We start from the raw sequence: 18,564 nt of genomic DNA, 5'->3' as shown, positions 1-18,564 counted from the left end.
ATTTTAAAAACTAACTTTAGCAGAGAAAAATGTATCCCAATAAATTAATTTGTGTCATTCTTCCATGTCCAGCCCTGTTTGTGAACTTATATAATTTTCAAGTCATAATTATGGCAGAAACATTCAGCCTCTCTTACCTTTTGTGTGGCTTAATGAAATAACTTTGATTTTGAATTCAAACTGAATTTGAACTCTGACACTCTCCTTAACTATATGTGTGATCATCAATAAGTTATTAAATCACTCTGAGGCTTAAATTTTTTTTTAACATTAAGATAGTAATAATAACCTACCTGAAAGAGTTGTTGTGGGAACTAAATAGCCTAGGGCCAACCTGGGCCATTACAGACACAATAAACTGTGGCTATTATCGTCAACAATAATGGAGACATCTGCATCTTAAACTCCCTGTGATTTTATGCACAAACACCTAAGGTTGTTTGAGAATCATTGTTCTAGAGTTACCATGTGATTTATATGATAGTCAGAAAAGCATTTAACAGATAATGAGAATGAAAAGAAACTGGATCTCATGTACACTGTGGTAAGAGTGTAAATGGTAACGCAATTCTGGAAAACAGTTTAGCATTCCTTTAGAAACTAACATATACTTACATACACCTTGCAAATACACTCCTAAGTACTTATCCTAGAGAAATGAAAACTTATGCTCACAAAAATGACTGTACACAAATGTTCATAATGAATGTCCTTCAACATGTAAATACATAAACAAACTGTGGTATATCCATACAATGAGATACTACTTAGCAATAAAAAGCAACAAACTACTGCTATTTGAAACAACTTCTGGTAGATCTCAAGGACATTATGCTGAATTTTAAAACGCCAATCTTAAAGAGTTTACATACTGTAATATTTCATTTATATAATGTTCTCAAAGAGAAAAAGTTATAGTGGTCAGTGATTGCCAGGAGTTAGGATTGAGAGAGGATATAATTATTAAGGGGTAATATTAAGCAGTTTCTTTGTGGTGATGGAATAGTTCTGTTTCCAGATTGTGGAGACGCTTACTCAAAGCTACCTTTGTGTTGAAATTTCACAGAAGCATACACTAACACACACACAGAGTGCACGTAAAAACTGGTGAAATCTGTATAAGGTCTATATTTTAGTATCATACCAATGTTTTTAGTTTCCTGGTTCTGACAATGTTCTATGGATATGTAAGAGATTATTATTATTATAGATGAAGTGTACACGAGTGTATGCAGGGACTCTCAGTATTATTTTTGCAAATTCTTTTGATTCTTCAACTATTTTAAGTTATTTTTTATAAAGCATTTAACTGTGTGAACACAGCGTCCAGCGCTTTAGTTTCATTTGCTTCAATGTCATCTCTTATAGCCTTGGGAACAATTCTGAGGTTTTTTAGCACTGTAAACATTAACTTGATTTTTTAAAGAATAATTAGGAGTTATAATTGAATTATAATAATTTAGAAACATTTAGAAGAAAATGTTTATTTTTAAAAATGCTACTTTTAGTTTGTACATTTTTAACTTGTACATTTTTATTAATAAAGACAAAACTGTGTGTTTATTTGCAACTGAAATTGGCTATAAATATAAGGATACTAAAATTAAAACTGAGACAAATTATTTTTTATTAATTATACTCTGATGTCTAAAATATACAAGATACTACTCTGCCAATAAATTATTTATCAACGTAAAATGAATACTTTATGTTCCTCTTTTTGTTCCTTGATATAATGAATTTTTCTCAGGATTACCACCATTTCAAATATTGAAAATTACTAGTAAACTTTAAACAGGAAGAGATGCTGACTATAAAATATGCCCTTAATGTATACAATGAATTATTTTTGAAATACAAATCAGAATTGATGACCAGCATCCTGATGATGATAATGGTGACAATGAATTATGTAAATCTAATACTTTATCTATATTTACATCATCAGTATCTATCTGTCTTAGTTTGGTTTCCAGAGAAGCAAACTTTAAGACAAGGATTCAAATGCAAGTAGTTATTTTGGAATGTCATTGTTGGAATTAACACCAGAGGAATGGGAAGCAAGACAGAGAAGACAGCCAGTTAAGGGTTTACTTGCAAGCAAGTTATTATTAAGGGTAAATGGAACTGAATCCTGCTAGAGAAATCTGGGACCCAGTACAAAACGTGTGCCTCAGTTATCCCACCTGAGCGGGAAGGAGATGGATGTTTATATATCAGTTCCCATCAGTCTTTGGTTAAAGCCGCTTCTGGGAAGAAAGTGCTCCAGTTTGTCCCACAGGTAATAAAGTAGCCATGTAACCAGAAAAAGCCCTCAGACAAAGAAAAGTGCTGACAGTTGATGGTGGGCACACATGTAGAAATCAAAGTGTGGAGATTTTGATAGGTCCCTGACAGCATCTGTTACATATCCCCCATATTACTCTGTATATATTAGTTATTTAACAAGTACTTGTTGAATTAATGAATATATTATTTAAGCTTGCAGACTGATACACTTTTCTTTTTTAATCACAGAACTTACAGTACTTTAAGTTTAATGTAATTTGCTATATCTATTTTTTAGATGATGTGACCTTTTTTCAAATACACTGCAGATTAAATTGTATCTGTTGTTTTAGTCAATCAACAAATAATTTTTCATTACTTGATACTGTAGGGAATAAAGTTGAGAAATATGCTTTCCATTAACAAGAAACATTTAAAACGTTCAGAAAGAAATAGGTAAATCAATAGGAGTCGACAGGTCTCACGTATTCATATCTGCTTAGAGCTCAAATGGTGTAATACTTCATGTGAAAATGAATTTTCCACCCATCTGTTAGATTCAGTGGGTTAAGGACATAGTAAGGTTATAGTATTCCCAGAGCTAGGCCTAGTGCTTTTTACCAAAAGTCAGGCTGCATAAGTCAAGTTCATCCTTTTGAAAGAATAAATTGTCAATGATCTGAAATTTAATATCAATGGCTCTTCTTTGAAATACAAAGATTTCATAGTTATTTGAAACAATAAAGACGTTGTTTTATTTTTTTTAAATACCCACAAGTAATAACTGAAACTCAGTGTTAGACTACGCCAATTAGTAAGTGAAAAGGAGCTTATCAAAGGTAGGCCAGAACCTTGTATGTAAGAAAATGAGGTACAGAAATTGGCATTTGTGCACATCTATCAATCTATAAATATCTGTAATAAAAAGAAAGTCATAGTGTATTTTCTGATAACATACAAATCTTACATAAGAAAAGTCTAATGTGACTGAATCATGACTCTAGGAATGAGGAAAGAGGCACAAAGGAAAATTAATGCAAAGATAGAGTGTCCCTCCACCCCCTTTCACTTCCCGTTATATATAATGATCACCTTCAAGTGTACATAAAGTGGACAGGAGGAAAGCTGGACTTAATTTATACAGAACAGAATGGTGCCTTTTGAATCTACATTATTTTTCCTAAGAAAATTAGATTTTGAAATAAAATTTGACAATCTAGCTAAAACTTTTGAAAGTCAGGTAAGTCAAAAAAAAACTTTAAAAATCAAATTAATGTGAAAAGATGAGAAAACAAAACTGCCTAAATTTCTAGTGGGAAAATGGTCAATTACATCAACTTGTCATATTTAAGTGTTCAGTTTGGCAAAGCACATGTAAAAGTGAAAGGGGACTTTTGATAAATTACTATAGAAAATGTAATGGATCATACTTTGATTTAACTGGGATTTATTGTATCTTCAGTGATAATCCAATATTCATATTTTAATTTGTAGGTATGATCAGGACATACCTTTTTTAAGCCTTTCATTTTCTATGAAAGAAAAAGACAAGACACAGAATTTAAAGACAACTTATTCCTGGAATGCTTGGCCTGAGAAGATGAATAGAATGTCTTTTGATTTTTCAGCAGTGTTATTTTAACATTCTCATGTAGGTCATTACTTATTCCAGAGTTGGATCAATCAAAGGAAGGTGAATCAGCAAGGTGCAAAAGAGGAAGCCACCTTGAAATGGATTAAGTGAAATAATTGTGCGAACATATGGCCTGGAAATTAAATTGATTCAGCTAAACAAGTTATATTAAATAGATCAGGTAATTTTCAGGCATCTGGTCATGTGATCACAATTTAAAGCAATTACACAATCTGAGACTTGGAGAAACAGAGAGGGGACTACTAGTCTATAGTTTACGAAGACAGAGAACACAAAATAAAATTGAAGTTGTTAGTGATGTTTTATGAGTTTGCCCTTTACAAAAGGGTGCGTATAAGGAGAAGATCCTTGATGAAAGGAACCAAAGAGGTTTTCTGAATAAAATTTATCAGACATCTAAATTGTTAACCATTTATTCATTTATTAACTCACTTAAAAAAACAAATACTTATTAAGCACTGGCTCTCTTTAGGCTCTTTGTAAAATGTCCTAGTCTTCAAATTTCCTACTCTAGAGTGATGAATTAAAATATTGTATGAATTTATATGTACGTAGAGCAGAAAAATAGATGTTTGTTTTTTTTTTTTCCCGGTACACGGGCCTCTCACTGTTGCGGCCTCTCCGGTTGGGGAGCACAGGCTCCGGACGCGCAGGCTCAGCGGCCATGGCTCACGGGCCCAGCCGCTCCACGGCATGTGGCATCTGCCTGGACCGGGGCACGAACCCGTGTCCCCTGCATCGGCTGGCAGACTCTCAACCACTGCACCACCAGGGAAGCCCTAGATGCTTTTTTAACTGATAAACTTTTTTGCTGCAAAGGCTCCTTTGCCATTAAGATATTTTTTCTTGGTCTTGTCTTATGTTTGAGCTCAATGTAAAATACGTATTTAGACATCACCTCTCTTCATTTGGCCTACTGTTTCCAAATATATAGTTATTTCAAAATTACAAGAATGCAGCTGTTAGATGACTTACAAGCATAGAAAATGTGCATTATATATGCCATGAATGGCTATTGATTTAACTTTTCAAAATTCAATACATAGTAAGACTTTTTTCATATTTGGTATGAAAATAAGTAACTTTTAAAAGTATTTTTTGTTAAGCTACATAATTAGCTTATGTATAATTTTTATGCACTGAGTTATATGAATCATAATTATCATGTATTCTTTAAGACTGTTAAAAATTGAGACTGTAATTATGCCTGTATAAGAACTATTTTAATCTCTCTTTTTTTAAAATTTTTATTGGAGTATAGTTGATTTAAAACGTTGTGTTAGTTTCTGCTGTAGAGCAAAGTGAATCAGTTATACATATACATATACCCACTCTTTTTTAAATTCTTTTCCCATAGAGATCATTCAGAGTATTAAGAAGAGTTCCCTGTTCTATACAGTAGGTCCTTATTATTTATCTATTTTATACATAGTAATGTGTATATGTCAATCACAGTCTCCCAATTTATCCCTCCCCCATTTTAATCTCTTAATCATAAAGTCATTTGAGTGGATGAGATGTCATATTAGATCTAATATATAGAGTCTAGACATGCTGTCTTGAACACTTAAGAATTTCATCCATGTGAAATTTTTCAAGGTTTATTCATAAGAAAATACTGTTTAATTCTTGGTGATAATACAGTCCCATGGTTACAATGGATATGAGGCAAACAGTATGACATTTCCTAATTGTAAAAGGCAATTTTGTTGGTTTGGGTTTACATAAAATTAACTCATTGATAAGAAAGAACTTTAATCGTACTAAGCAATGACAGGTACTAACATTTTGTAAAGAGCCTCATATTTTATAAAATGTCCTCTCATATGTATTCTCATTGGACCTTAAAACAAGCAGATGATAAAACTATAATGGTTCGCATACAGATGAAAAACTGCTGAGAAATCCTTGATTTTCCCAAGGATGCACAAATAAACAGAACAAATAGGATAGAAATAAAGATGCCACTACAGTTTGAAGAATGTATTGGAGAAGGTATGACAGAGACTAGACAGAGTCCAGTTGAGAGACCAGTTGAGTGGCTATTATTATATATTTCAGGGTTTCCCTGGTGGCGCAGTGGTTGGGAGTCCGCCTGCCGATGCAGGGCACACGGGTTCATGCCCCGGTCTGGGAAGATCCCACGTGCCACGGAGCGGCTAGGCCCGTGAGCCATGGCCGCTGAGCCTGCGCGTCCGGAGCCTGTGCTCTGCAACCGGAGAAGCCACAACAGTGAGAGGCCCGCGTACCGCAAAAAAAAGAATGCCTCTATATATTTTAGATAGAGATGATGAAATCCATAATAGAGATAGTGGCCATGGGATGAAGGGAAGTGGATGAATTTCAAAGATATTCATGAGAATTGAGTGGTTGGATGAATATATTAGGTAGAACCATATGAAAATGCCAATATTTAACTATTTTGACAAATAAAAACAACTTTATATTGTTTAATCTCACAGAAGTTAAGCATAAAGGAGTCATCATACAAGACTCTCAGGACTTATAACTGACTAGCTGAATGGTTGGTGAAATCATTTATTATGATAGCAAGCACAGGACAGGGAAGAAAAAAACTTTGTTTTCTGGGCCTACAGAATCTGAAATGTCTTTGAGAAAATACATTGTAATATTGAGTGAGAGTAATTAGATAAGTAGATAGGGGATTCAAAAGAATGACTGCATCAGCAGTAAACAGCATTTAGATGTACATCAAAATCATGAGAGTTGGGGCTTCCCTGGTGGCGCAGTGGTTGAGAGTCCGCCTGCCGATGCAGGGCACATGGGTTCGTGTCCCCGTGCGGGAGGATCCCACATGCCGCGGAGCGGCTGGGCCCATGAGCCATGGCCACTGAGCCTGCGCGTCCGGAGCCTGTGCTCCGCAACAGGAAAGGCCACCACAGTGACAGTCCCGCGTACCGCAAAAAAAAAAAAAAAAAAACATGAGAGTTGAACAACAGTTTGAAGGGAACATATATGAACTGAAAAAAAAAAAAGGAGTAAGAAAAAATTCAGAAGAGAGAGGAAAGAGGACTAAAAGACACTGAGAAGGAATAGTCAGAGATCAATAGATATTTGTCTCAGAAAACCAAGAAGAGAAGTTCACAAAAAGGAGTGGTCCTTCTGTGTAACATTCTACTGGAAATGGTAACCAGTGAAATAAGGTAAGAAGAGAAAAGGCACACAGACTGGAAAGGAAGAAATGAAAAACTTCACTGATTGCATGATCATCTGCACTGAAAATCCCAAAGAATCTTCAGAAAAGGTAGTAGAACTTAAAGTGAGTTTAGCCTGATATGAGGGTACAAGATCAATATTTTCAAAGAAATCAATCATATTTTTACATATAAGCAATGGACAGTTGGAAATTGAAATTATAAAAAGTACCACTTATAATTACACTGAAAATACCAAGTACTTAGGTACACAGCTTAAAAAAAAAACCTATGTGCAATATCTACGGAAAACTACAAAACACCAACTAAAAATATAAACTAAAGAAATGGAAATATATACCGCATTCACTGGTTGGAATACGTAATATTGTTAAGATGCCAATTTTCCCCAAACTGCTCTATTAAATGCAACTTCAATCAAAATACTAGTAGTGGTTTTTTTTACACGAGTTGATACTAAAATAAAAGTCAACACACTTCTGAAAGAGATCAACAAAGTCAGAGCACTCATATTGCTTGATTTCAGGATAAATAATAAAGCCACAGTAACCAAGACAGTATTGGGAAAAGGCATATAAATCAATACAATAGGAAAGCCCAGAAATAGACCCACACAAATACAGTTGATTGTTTTTTCCAAAGGGTAAGGTAGACTTTTTGACAAACGGTTATAAAAATACTGAATATTCATATGCCAAAAATTAAACCTTGACCCATACCACACACCAAAAAAAAGAAGCCCCCCAAATTATCATAGAACTAAAAGTAAAATTTTAATCTATACAATGTCTAGAAGATAACATACGGGAAATAAAATTAGGTAAAGATTCCTTAGCTATGACACCAAAAGCAGAATCCATAAAAGAAAAAATTAACACCCAGACTTCATCAAAAGTAGAATCTTCTACTCTTAGAAACGCTGTTAGAATAATAAAAAAATAATGAGCCACAGATTGGGAGAAAATATTTACAAATATTTTATCTGACAGAGGACTTTTATCCTAAGTATATTAAGAACTCTCAAAACTCTAGTAAAAAAGCAAACAACCCAAATTTTTAAATGAGCAAGCATCTGAACAAATGTTTCAGTAAGAAGACATTCAGATGGCAAATAAGCACATGGAAGTAAGTAAATTACTTTTAGGGAAACGCAAATTAAAACCACAATGTTATACCATTACACACCTATTAGACTGAGAAAAATAAGACAAAAACGAACCTGACAATGCCAAATAATAGCTAGGATATGGAGCTAGGATACTGGAACTCCCCTAATATGCTGGCAGTAGTGCAGAAAGTATAGCCAAGTTGGAAACAGTCTGAAAGTTTCTCATAAAATTAAACATACACTTAGCATATGACCCAGCTATCCCACCTATAAGCATTTACCCAAAACATATGAATACTTACTCTCACACAAATATCTGTATCTAAAAGTTCATACAGAATTAATTGTGAATTTCCCCAAACTGGAAACAATCCAAATATCCTTAAATTGGTGTATGGTTAAACTCTGGTATAGTCATACAGTGAATACTACTCAGCAGTAAAAGGAGTGAACTACTGATACACACACCATATGATGGTGAAGTGCATATCAAATGCATTTTCATGTTAAGTTAAAGAAGCTGGGTTGAAAAGACAACATATTGTATGACTCCATTTATATAACATTTTGGAAAAATCAAAATTATAAGACAGAAAACAGATCACTGGTTGTCAGAGGTTTGAGCAGGGGGAGAGGCTGGTTACAGGGGCACAGGGACAATTTTGGAGACAACGGATCTATTCTGTATATTGACTTTAATGGTGGTTATATAATTGTATGCATTTGTCACATTCGGAACTGTACACTAAAATGGTCAGTTTTACTGTGTGTAAATTATACCTTAACAAACAATGGGGAAAAATGATCAAGCAATTTTTAACACTTCTGAGACATTATGTAAGAAAAGAACAACACCCTGTCTATTGGACTCAGGAGCAGGAATGTCCTTGTTGAGACAAATTTTTTTTTTTTGCGGTACGCGGGCCTCTCACTGTTGTGGCCTCTCCCGCTGCACAGCACAGGCTCCGGACTGAGGCGCAGGCTCAGCGGCCATGGCTCAGGGGCCCAGCCGCTCCACGGCATGTGGGATCTTCCCGGACCGGGGCACGAACCCGAGTCCCCTACATCGGCAGGCGGACTCTCAACCGCTGCGCCACCAGGGAAGCCCGAGTTGAGACAAATTTTGAAGTACCATGGAAAGCACAGTCAGTTTGTGGTTGTTCAGGAAGCCAAGCAACTGCACCCAGTAAAGGAGCAACAGCCAGTGCAGTTGACAATTCTCTCAGGAAACTTGAATTTAAGAGAGAGAGAAGGTGTTATGTAGAGTGTGACTTCAAATTGGGTGAGAATTGAAATTTGAACATTTGCCTGTATATAGGGAAAAGACAATAGAGCAGGAGGTAGAAGATACCAGGAGAAGAGGGAAAATTAACAGTACAAGGTATGTGAGGAGACAGGAGCGGATGAGTTGAAACACAGAATCAGAGCAGTAAGCAGATAAAGAAAGGCATCATTCCTATCTTAACTGGAAAAAGATACCGGTGTGAATATGTAAAATTTTGACATAGGGTGGCAGAAAGCTGAGGGAGTTTCTAAATTATACCTGCTATTTTTCTCTGTGAGTAAACATGGAAACTGAAAAATATCTCTGTATAGTGCTGTAAGCCCCCTTGAAGCTGGAGAAAATCTGATACCATTAAAACAGTATTCTGTTAGTTTTTTGTTTTGTTTCTAAAAACACTGATCAACCCAGATTAAGTTGAGTAGATGAACAGTTGAACTCATCCAAGTTCTCGTATTTTTTTCAGAATGGTGAATTAGAAAAACAAACGAGGCATAGGAACTGAGGATGTTTCCAAAACACACAGGTATTTTACCTGTTTAAGAAAGCAAGTAAAAGTATGGAGAAGAAAAGCAGTCAAGGGATTGTTGATCTTAATGAAGCTGAACCACCGTGGTAGGTGTGACACAGAAAAAAATAACAAAAACTTGCTATGAAAGCTATCATCAGATAGTAGAATTTCAGGGCTTATAGATTTCCTAAGTGGAATGAGTAAGGATAAATTCATCATGTGACATTGGTGAGGGAAACTGATGTTGAAAAGAGGTCATATCACATGATATGAACCGTTAAGACACTGTAGGTTTTCCAGAGTCATATTTAAAACTGAGAACACTGGAGTGATTTAAAAAATTAATTGTAGAATAGGCACCAAAATATTCATTGAATGAGAAAGAATGACTATAAAATTGATAATGAGCAATTGTATAGAGAACTAGATTGCTGAGTTTTATAGCTCTGAAAGGAGCAAGAGTTCAAGTGAGGATATAAGAATGAAGGTATTGAGTGGCTCTGGTGAGTGAGGAGGATTCTTAAGCTACTACCCACTCCTCAGCTATGAGGACCACAGGGAAAGGCAAGTTTTTCTTAATTATGTGATGGAGAAAATGTCCTGAGGGGGTCAGGATTCAGTTAAAGTAAGGTCCATATATACTCTTTTTATAGGTAGAATTCATGTCTCATGAAAAAAGTAGTCCTAGTACACAGCAGAAAGGATGCTTTTTTAGTGTGTTTTCTGTGTGTTGGGGGGTGGGAGGTACCTTTGAAGAGGCAAGGGACAGTGGAAAGCTGAGTTAGAAGAAGTATGGAGATGTCATTCCTAAAGAAGACTGATAGCTAGTGGGAATTATTATTGGATAGTAACCAAAACTGATAGGTACAGAAGCACGTTCTTTATGTTATTTCTTAATGACTCTGTATTAACGCATCCTTGGATTTCACAAAAAAGTAAAAGGGATTAGACCAGATAGTACCATATTGAGAAATAGCAAATGTAGAGCATACATGCTGCTCCTACACACTTCTGAGCCCGTGGCAGGCATGACTAATTGATTATGGCACCCTTTCCTACCAATACCAGATTCAGTTCAAAATGCCTTCTCAAGTTACCTATCCAGATAATCATTTCCAAATGGCCAAAAATACCACAGTAATTAAATCTACTTTTTAAATCCTTGTCATATTTTTCCACAATTGTTTTCTTATTTAACATTTCATATGGGACCCCTGTTCTCCACATTCCAGAAAGAAGAGAGATCAGCATTCCTCCCTTCCATTAGGTATTTTTACTCTCAAAAAAAAAAGGGGGACTCCATTCACTATTCTCACCTACTTCTCTCAGAAATAGAGGTTCTTGGGCTTCCCTGGTGGTGCAGTGGTTGAGAGTCCGCCTGCAGATGCAGGGCACACGGGTTCGTGCCCCGGTCTGGGAAGATCGCACATGCTGCGAAGCGGCTGCGCCCATGAGCCATGGCCGCTGAGCCTGTGCATCCGGAGCCTGTGCTCTGCAACGGGAGAGGCCACAACAGTGAGAGGCCCGCGTACAGCAAAAAAAAAAAAAAAAAAAAAAAAAAAAAGAAAGAGGTTCTTTAAGGAGTTTCTTGAAGTCTTTCCGGATTTTAAAGGGAAATTTATTATACTTTAGTAGAAATTATAGTTGATTCCCAAAATTGATATTCTTGCTCTGTTTTACAGAGAAAAATAAGTTTACGTTATTTCATTTTTTTTACTTCTTGATCTCTTATTAAAGTGTTCAGGACAAAACAAGCAAAGCCCTTTCCTTCAGTGAAGTCATATTCAAAATCTTTAGAGAACATTTATAAAATTGAGCCCTTCCATGTCATACTTAACATGTTACGCATTACACTTAACAGTTCAGTTGACAGACCAGAGTGAGTGCCAAGTTTTACCTCATACTGGCTGTGTACTTTGGGCCAAGTCACTAACCATTCTTTGCTTTGTCTCCGTCTGTTAACTGCAACAATGGGTGGGGGAAGGGCAATGATGACACCCACCTCATAGTGTTGCTGTGATCACTAAATGGGAGAATAAGTACTTAGAACAGTTCCTGCCTCAGTAATAGTAATAGGAACCTCAGTGGGGAAGAAGATGGAAACTGTCTTCATTCAAGGGACAAGGAGGCTTATGTTGAGCCTAGAAAAGAGATGATTTAGAGGAGGAGTTATCTACCTTTTATATGGAATGATGGGCTCAATAAAGTTACACAGAACTGTAGCTTGGCTCTCCTTATATAAAAATATCTAATAATTAGAACTGCCTAAAATTGGATGCTGTGTCTCAGGATTGGTAAATTGCTTGTTGGTGGAGCATGAAAAGCAGAGGCTGAATGAATAATCATCATGAGTGTTGTGAACTGAGTTTATATAGATGTTTGACTAGAAGATATCTAAGATCTTTACACTCAAATGCAGTGTTTATTGTATCATAAGTAAGAATTACTCAGAGATTGTTTAGCTCTAATATGTCAGCTTAAAAAGAAAAAAAGAAAAAGAAAGATTTCAAGGATAATTGGTTATTTGATGAAGTTGAAATTAGGAATTAAAATTTAAAGGTTATGTTGAATGGAAATCATAGTCCTTTTTTTTTTTTTTTTTGCGGTACGCGGGCCTCTCACTGCCGTGGCCCCTCCCGCTGCGGAGCACAGGCTCCGGACGCGCAGGCTCAGCGGCCATGGCTCACAGGCCCAGCCGCTCCGTGCCATGTGGGATCTTCCCAGACCGGTGCACGAACCCGTGTGCCCTGAATCTGCAGGCGGACTCTCAACCACTGCGCCACCAGGAAAGCCCTCATAGTTCTTTTTAAAAATTGAGGACAGTAATTAAAATCATATAGTCTTCTCTCGGTATCCACGGGGCAATGGTTCCAAAAGCCCTCCCATAGCAAAATACAAGGATGCTCAAGTCCCTCAGTCAGCCCTCCATACCTGAGGGCTCTGCATTCTGCAGATTCAACCAACCGAGGATCATAAACATCATACAGGATTCCTGCTTGTTTGAATCCATGGATGCAAAACCACGGATCCTGAGGGCTGACTGTGCTATAAAAAGTTTAGAAGGAGTGGATGGGCACTAAATTTTAAGCCTTAAATATATAATACATATTTCGTATAACTTTGAGTCATCATGAAAATCTTACGTGATTGGCATTTTACAAGTGACAAAACTGAGTCTCAGGAGATGTATTTACCTAAGATTGGCAAAGAGCTGGGACGCAGACACAGATCTCTGCCAAAGTTTATGCTTCATAGCACTACTGCACACTCATGAATATGAACATGCACACGTCATTTATTTTGTTGTATATAATAACTGAGTAGCAGTTTCTAAAGACTATGAATTATCTCCATATATATTAATAATAGCATATACTTCACAATATATATACACACTGTAATGAAGCATGAAATATAATCTACTCAGCCTCCTAAAAGTATCCTCTTGTTCAAGGTTAACATGATAAACTATAACTAGTGTTAGTAAAACAGGAAAGACTACTATATTATTGAACCATCTTACCAGTGACTTTCTATATGGCATAGAATTCTTCTACTATTGTTGATGATTCAAAATATAACAAATTTTTTAAGGGAAGAGTTTGGCTTTATCTTCAAGAATAGTGGAAGTATTGATAACTGCATCCAATTTACTGGGGAAATATAACTGAAGACATCACATCTTGGAAAGGGAACTGGAAAAATTATTTTCAAAATAAAACAATTTTCCTGAACTCTAAGCACATTGATACTTTCATATGAAGAAAATGTATAAATTCAATTTTATTTTCTATCACCTCTTTTACTCTCTCCCTGACAAAACAAACATTTTAAAAACTCTCTTAAGTGGATTTGTAGAATGAAAAAAGTGAGATACAGATTTAATATAGTAATGTATTAAAATAGGCTTGTGAGTGACAACTAGGGTTAGGAGAACAACTTCTATATGGTATTTTATTGTCAACTAGAAGCTGAAACATAGCACCCAATTCATCCTTGAAAATGTCTCCTAAGCCAAATTAAAACAGCATACACTTATAAAACACATTGTGTTTTGATTCTACAGATATATAAGTAATTCTAGGTGATGAATGAGATTTGAATACAAAATATAAAAAGAATAAAGCCATTTCTATATGGTAGATATTTTCCAGAAATCCTTAGAAACAAGACTTAATAATTAGGCAATTAGAAACTCAAACCATAATTCTGGCCAACTGTAGCCTAACTGCTGGATTTGTTTGTTTTTATCCTTTATGATATATAAATTGGATGACCTAATATCTACCTACAGATAGAGATGTAATGTGTACATAAGTGTGCATACTAATAGAGTGTACACACACACATGCACACAAACATATCTTCACTTTATACATTATCTATCCTAATACATATATACATCTATACACATATATATGCACACATACTTATATGTATACAAGTGTCTGTGTGTATGCATGTATATATGTATGATTGGACAGCCAATGTGAGATATATTAAAAATATTGAGAGAAATTAAAAGTATTGTAAGTTTTATAGTTCTTGGCCTGAGGATTTAATCTGATGATCATTTTAGATTGGCAAGATTTTTACCTTTGTTAATGGAAAGTCTTCTAATTCACTGAGTACTGAATAATTTTATCATGTATAGTTCTAACCTAAACATAATTTTTGTCATTTCATGCAGGTGTGACTCTGTAAAGCACAAAGTAAACTTTCCTCAAATTTATCCATAAAGGTTAACTTTTTTGAGCAAACTTCAGATAAATTGCTTTAATGTGAGTTGCCTAGCAGCAACCGTGCTTTCTCAATTTACTTTTTCCCTAACCTTTCTTCACCATTCAAGAAACAGCATGCTCCTCTTCATGTACTACCCTTAGAATATGAGTAATAAAGAAAATGAGGACAAATTTTTGGTTATTTGAGCCCTTAAGTAGATTTTTGTTAATGTGTGACAGAGATAATATTCATGAACCCAAGTCTTTCAGTTTTAACAGCCAGTCACTTAAGAGAGAAAATTTTTGTTTTGTTTTATCCATTCCAAAAGTTTATCTTTACATATAAAGGACAAAGTTTGAGGACTCTTGAGTAAACCACTTATATCAGGGGTCAGTCAGCAAACTTTTTCTGTAAAGGACCAAACAGTAAATATTGTGGGCCTTAGGAGTTGATGATCTCTGTCTCAATTACTCAATTCTGCTATTGTAGCTTGAAAGCAGCCATAGACAATAAGTAAATGAGTAAGTGTAGCTGTGTACTAAAAAAACTTTATGGACACTGAATTTTGAAATATATGTACTTGTCCTATGTCATGAATTATTCTTTTTAAAATTTTATCTTTCTGACCATGTGAAAATATAAACCCTTTCTTAACTTGAGGACTGTACAAAAACAGGCAGCAGATGGATTTTGCCCATGGACCACAGTTTGCCAACCCTTTATGGTTTATAGTGTATACTGTAAATTATAAAGAAGAGAGGGTGACATAAACAACATATCTTCCCCAAACTAAGTAAGAATTCTGGAGTTAGGTCGTCTACACTCTTCATTAGAAAGTTCCTAGGTGCTAGAGGGTTAGCCTCAATGATAGAGTTGTAACAGAAACCTAAATTAATTTGAGTAGACTGCCTGAACAGAAGGGATTATATTTTAGTCTGCTCAGGATATAGTCTGAAAAACCTCATCTCAGAAAAAAAGCCCATACTTTCACTATTGGAAAACCCACTTATACACCACAAAAAACACAGAAATGTGATTGAGATCAAGATGTTAGACCTAAAAGGCTAAGGTAAGACACAATACAGAGTCCTCAGACCCTAGTGCTGGGGTTCATCAGGGGATACCAGCAAGTGATGGTGGGGACCAGGGAGTCAAACTACACCTCCGTGGAGTTTGTGAAGCAAAGCAAAAGATTCAGAAGTTACCCCATGCCATCTCCAGCTTGTTGCCAGAATGACACAGCCCACCTTTAGAAGAGACCAAAAGGAATTTTGAAAAGACTGAGTAGTAACCCAAAAAAGACTGAGTTGTAACTTAGTTAAGTGGCCACTTGCCTAAGATGGATAAAGTTATCTCTAATAAGTGAAAATGTGGACTTGTAAAAAATGAATTCAGTTATAAGAAAATGAATAAATTTCTTCTTTGCCTATCTGAGCCTATCTGGAGCCTACCTGGGAAAATCTAAGAACGTTTAAGCTTATGCTAATTAAGTAAATCAACACACCATAATACTTAATGTCAAATATGGATAATCTTGATTATTCTAATCATCATGTGTACTGACTTAGATGGTAAAGCATTAACTTCTCATAAAAATTTTTTGAGGAATATGCCAAATTATAATGACACGTGAATAGGTTTGTGCTCTAAAAACATAGGCTTGATCAGTTAAAACAACTGTGATCAAATCAACTGTTTCAAATTGAAGGTACCTGTGCTAGATTGAATTATTCTCTCTCACCACCACCACCCCACCCCACCCTCCCCCTGCCAAATATCTACACTCTAAACAATGGAAACTGTAAATGTTACCTCATTTGGAAACAAAACAAAACAAAACAAAAACTTTATAGATGCGATTCATTCAGGATCTTGAGATGGAGAGATTATCCTGGATTATCCTGGTGGGCCCTAAAAGCCATCATAACTGGGTTTATATGACAGATGCAGAGGGAGATATGACAACAGACAAGGAGAAGACAACATGATTAAAGAGGCAGGGATTGAAGTGATACAACCACAAGCCAAGGAATGTTGGTAGCCAACAGAAGCTAGAAAAGGAAACAACAGATTTTTGCCCAGAGCTTCTAGAGGGAGCCCTACCAACACCTTGATTTCAGCATAGTGAAATTGATTTCTGATATCTGGCCTGGAGAATTTTGAGAAATAAATGTTTGCTGTTTTAAGCCACCAAGTATGTGGTATTTTGTTACATAAGTCATAGGAAACAAACACAGCACTCAAGCACTAAGAAAGCCCAGCCTTATTTGAGGAAATGGTTATATGTTACTTTTCACATCTCTACTTTGTTTTCTATCACCAAACACTGAAGAAGGAAGGGATATATAGGTGACTTATTACTCAGTGTCGGGATCGATATTAAAAAGTTTGTCTCTTTTGTTTTAACATTTTTAGTTGTAAAATATTTTCTTTTATCAAGTGATTTATTGTAAATTTAGATAGCTAATTAGAAAATTCTTATTCTAATCTCAATTTTGCTTTCCAGTAATCTCCTTCAGCTGGTCCTAGTTGTGCTCTTTCAAGCAAACCCAAATGGCTTTAATGTATCTATTAAATCACAAAACGTTAATGTATTTTTTAAAAATCATGTTAGGGACTTCCCTGGTGGTGCAGTGGTTAAGACTCCACCTACCAATGCAGGAGACATGGGTTCGAGTCCCGGTCTGGGAAGATCCCACATACTTCAGAGCAACTAAGCGCATGTGCCACAACTACTGAGCCTGTGCTCTGGAGCCCGTGGGCCACAACTACTGAGCCTGTGCACCTAGAGCCCGTGCTCCACAACAAGAGAAGCACAGCAATGAGAAGCCCGCACACCGCAACGAAGCGTAGCCCCGCTCGCCACAACTAGAGAAAGCCCCCGCACAGCAACGAAGACCCAAAGCAGCTAAAAATAAATTAATTTTTAAAAATACCATGTTAATCCCCAGACCTCTCACATCTGTACCCTAGAGTATCCTACCCTAGCCTAGAAATATTCTCTAAGCAACATTTCCTTATTTCCTCTAGTTTTCATGTAACAATGATTTCTGTAAGCCTCCTTCTCAAAATTCCAGGAAAACAGTAGAAACTATCAAACAGATGATAATAGTTCATTTCTTGTGAGATTATCACGTTAAGACACTGTACTAATGGCATTATCCCAAATATTGCTGTCCTATTTTATCAAGGAGGAAACTAACTTTAGGAGACTTGAAATTATTTGTCCAATATATTTAGTAAATGGTTGAAATCAAGATTTGAATTCATGGGGCTTCCCTGGTGGCGCAGTGGTTGAGGGTCTGCCTGCCGATGCGGGGGACGCGGGTTCGTGCCCCTGTCTGGCGGGATCCCGCGTGCCGCGGAGCGGCTGGGCCCGTGAGCCATGGCCGCTGGGCCTGCGCGTCCGGAGCCTGTGCTCCGCAGCGGGAGGGGCCGCAGCGGTGCGAGGCCCGCGTGCCGCAAGAAGGAAAAAAAAAAGATTTGAATTCATATTTCAAAACACAAAAATATATCTCCTTAACCACCAAGCTACATGGCAACCAATGGTTTCTTATTTGTGAAAGCTCCTCTCCAATGTTGCCTTCACAAATATTCCTAGTATTTAATTTAAGATTACAGTAGAGTGATGTGTGTGGTAGAAGAACCTTACCTGAGGGGAATGCTACAAGTTTTCAATTAACAGAATTCACTTTAACTTTTTACACAGCTATGATAGTAATTAGCTTCTGCTGAGCTTATGGTTAACTAAAAACTTCCATTTTTTAAAGAGGAATACTTATTAAATCAGGTCCCCTGTTTTATGTTTGTGGAAATGCTTTCCTAAAACTATATATAACTTTG

General features: G+C 36.2%; 1 pseudogene; it reads right to left on the bottom strand.

Moving 5' to 3' along the window:
* The window catches only part of LOC132518423 (pre-B-cell leukemia transcription factor 1-like), a 134,088-nt pseudogene that overhangs the window by 7,649 nt on the left and 107,875 nt on the right, over positions 1-18,564 (bottom strand).

This window comes from Lagenorhynchus albirostris, chromosome 3 (assembly GCF_949774975.1).
Source record: "Lagenorhynchus albirostris chromosome 3, mLagAlb1.1, whole genome shotgun sequence".
Lineage (NCBI taxonomy): Eukaryota > Metazoa > Chordata > Mammalia > Artiodactyla > Delphinidae > Lagenorhynchus > Lagenorhynchus albirostris.
Note: the sequence above shows the minus strand (reverse complement) of the source record. Positions and strands in the feature narration are given on the sequence as shown.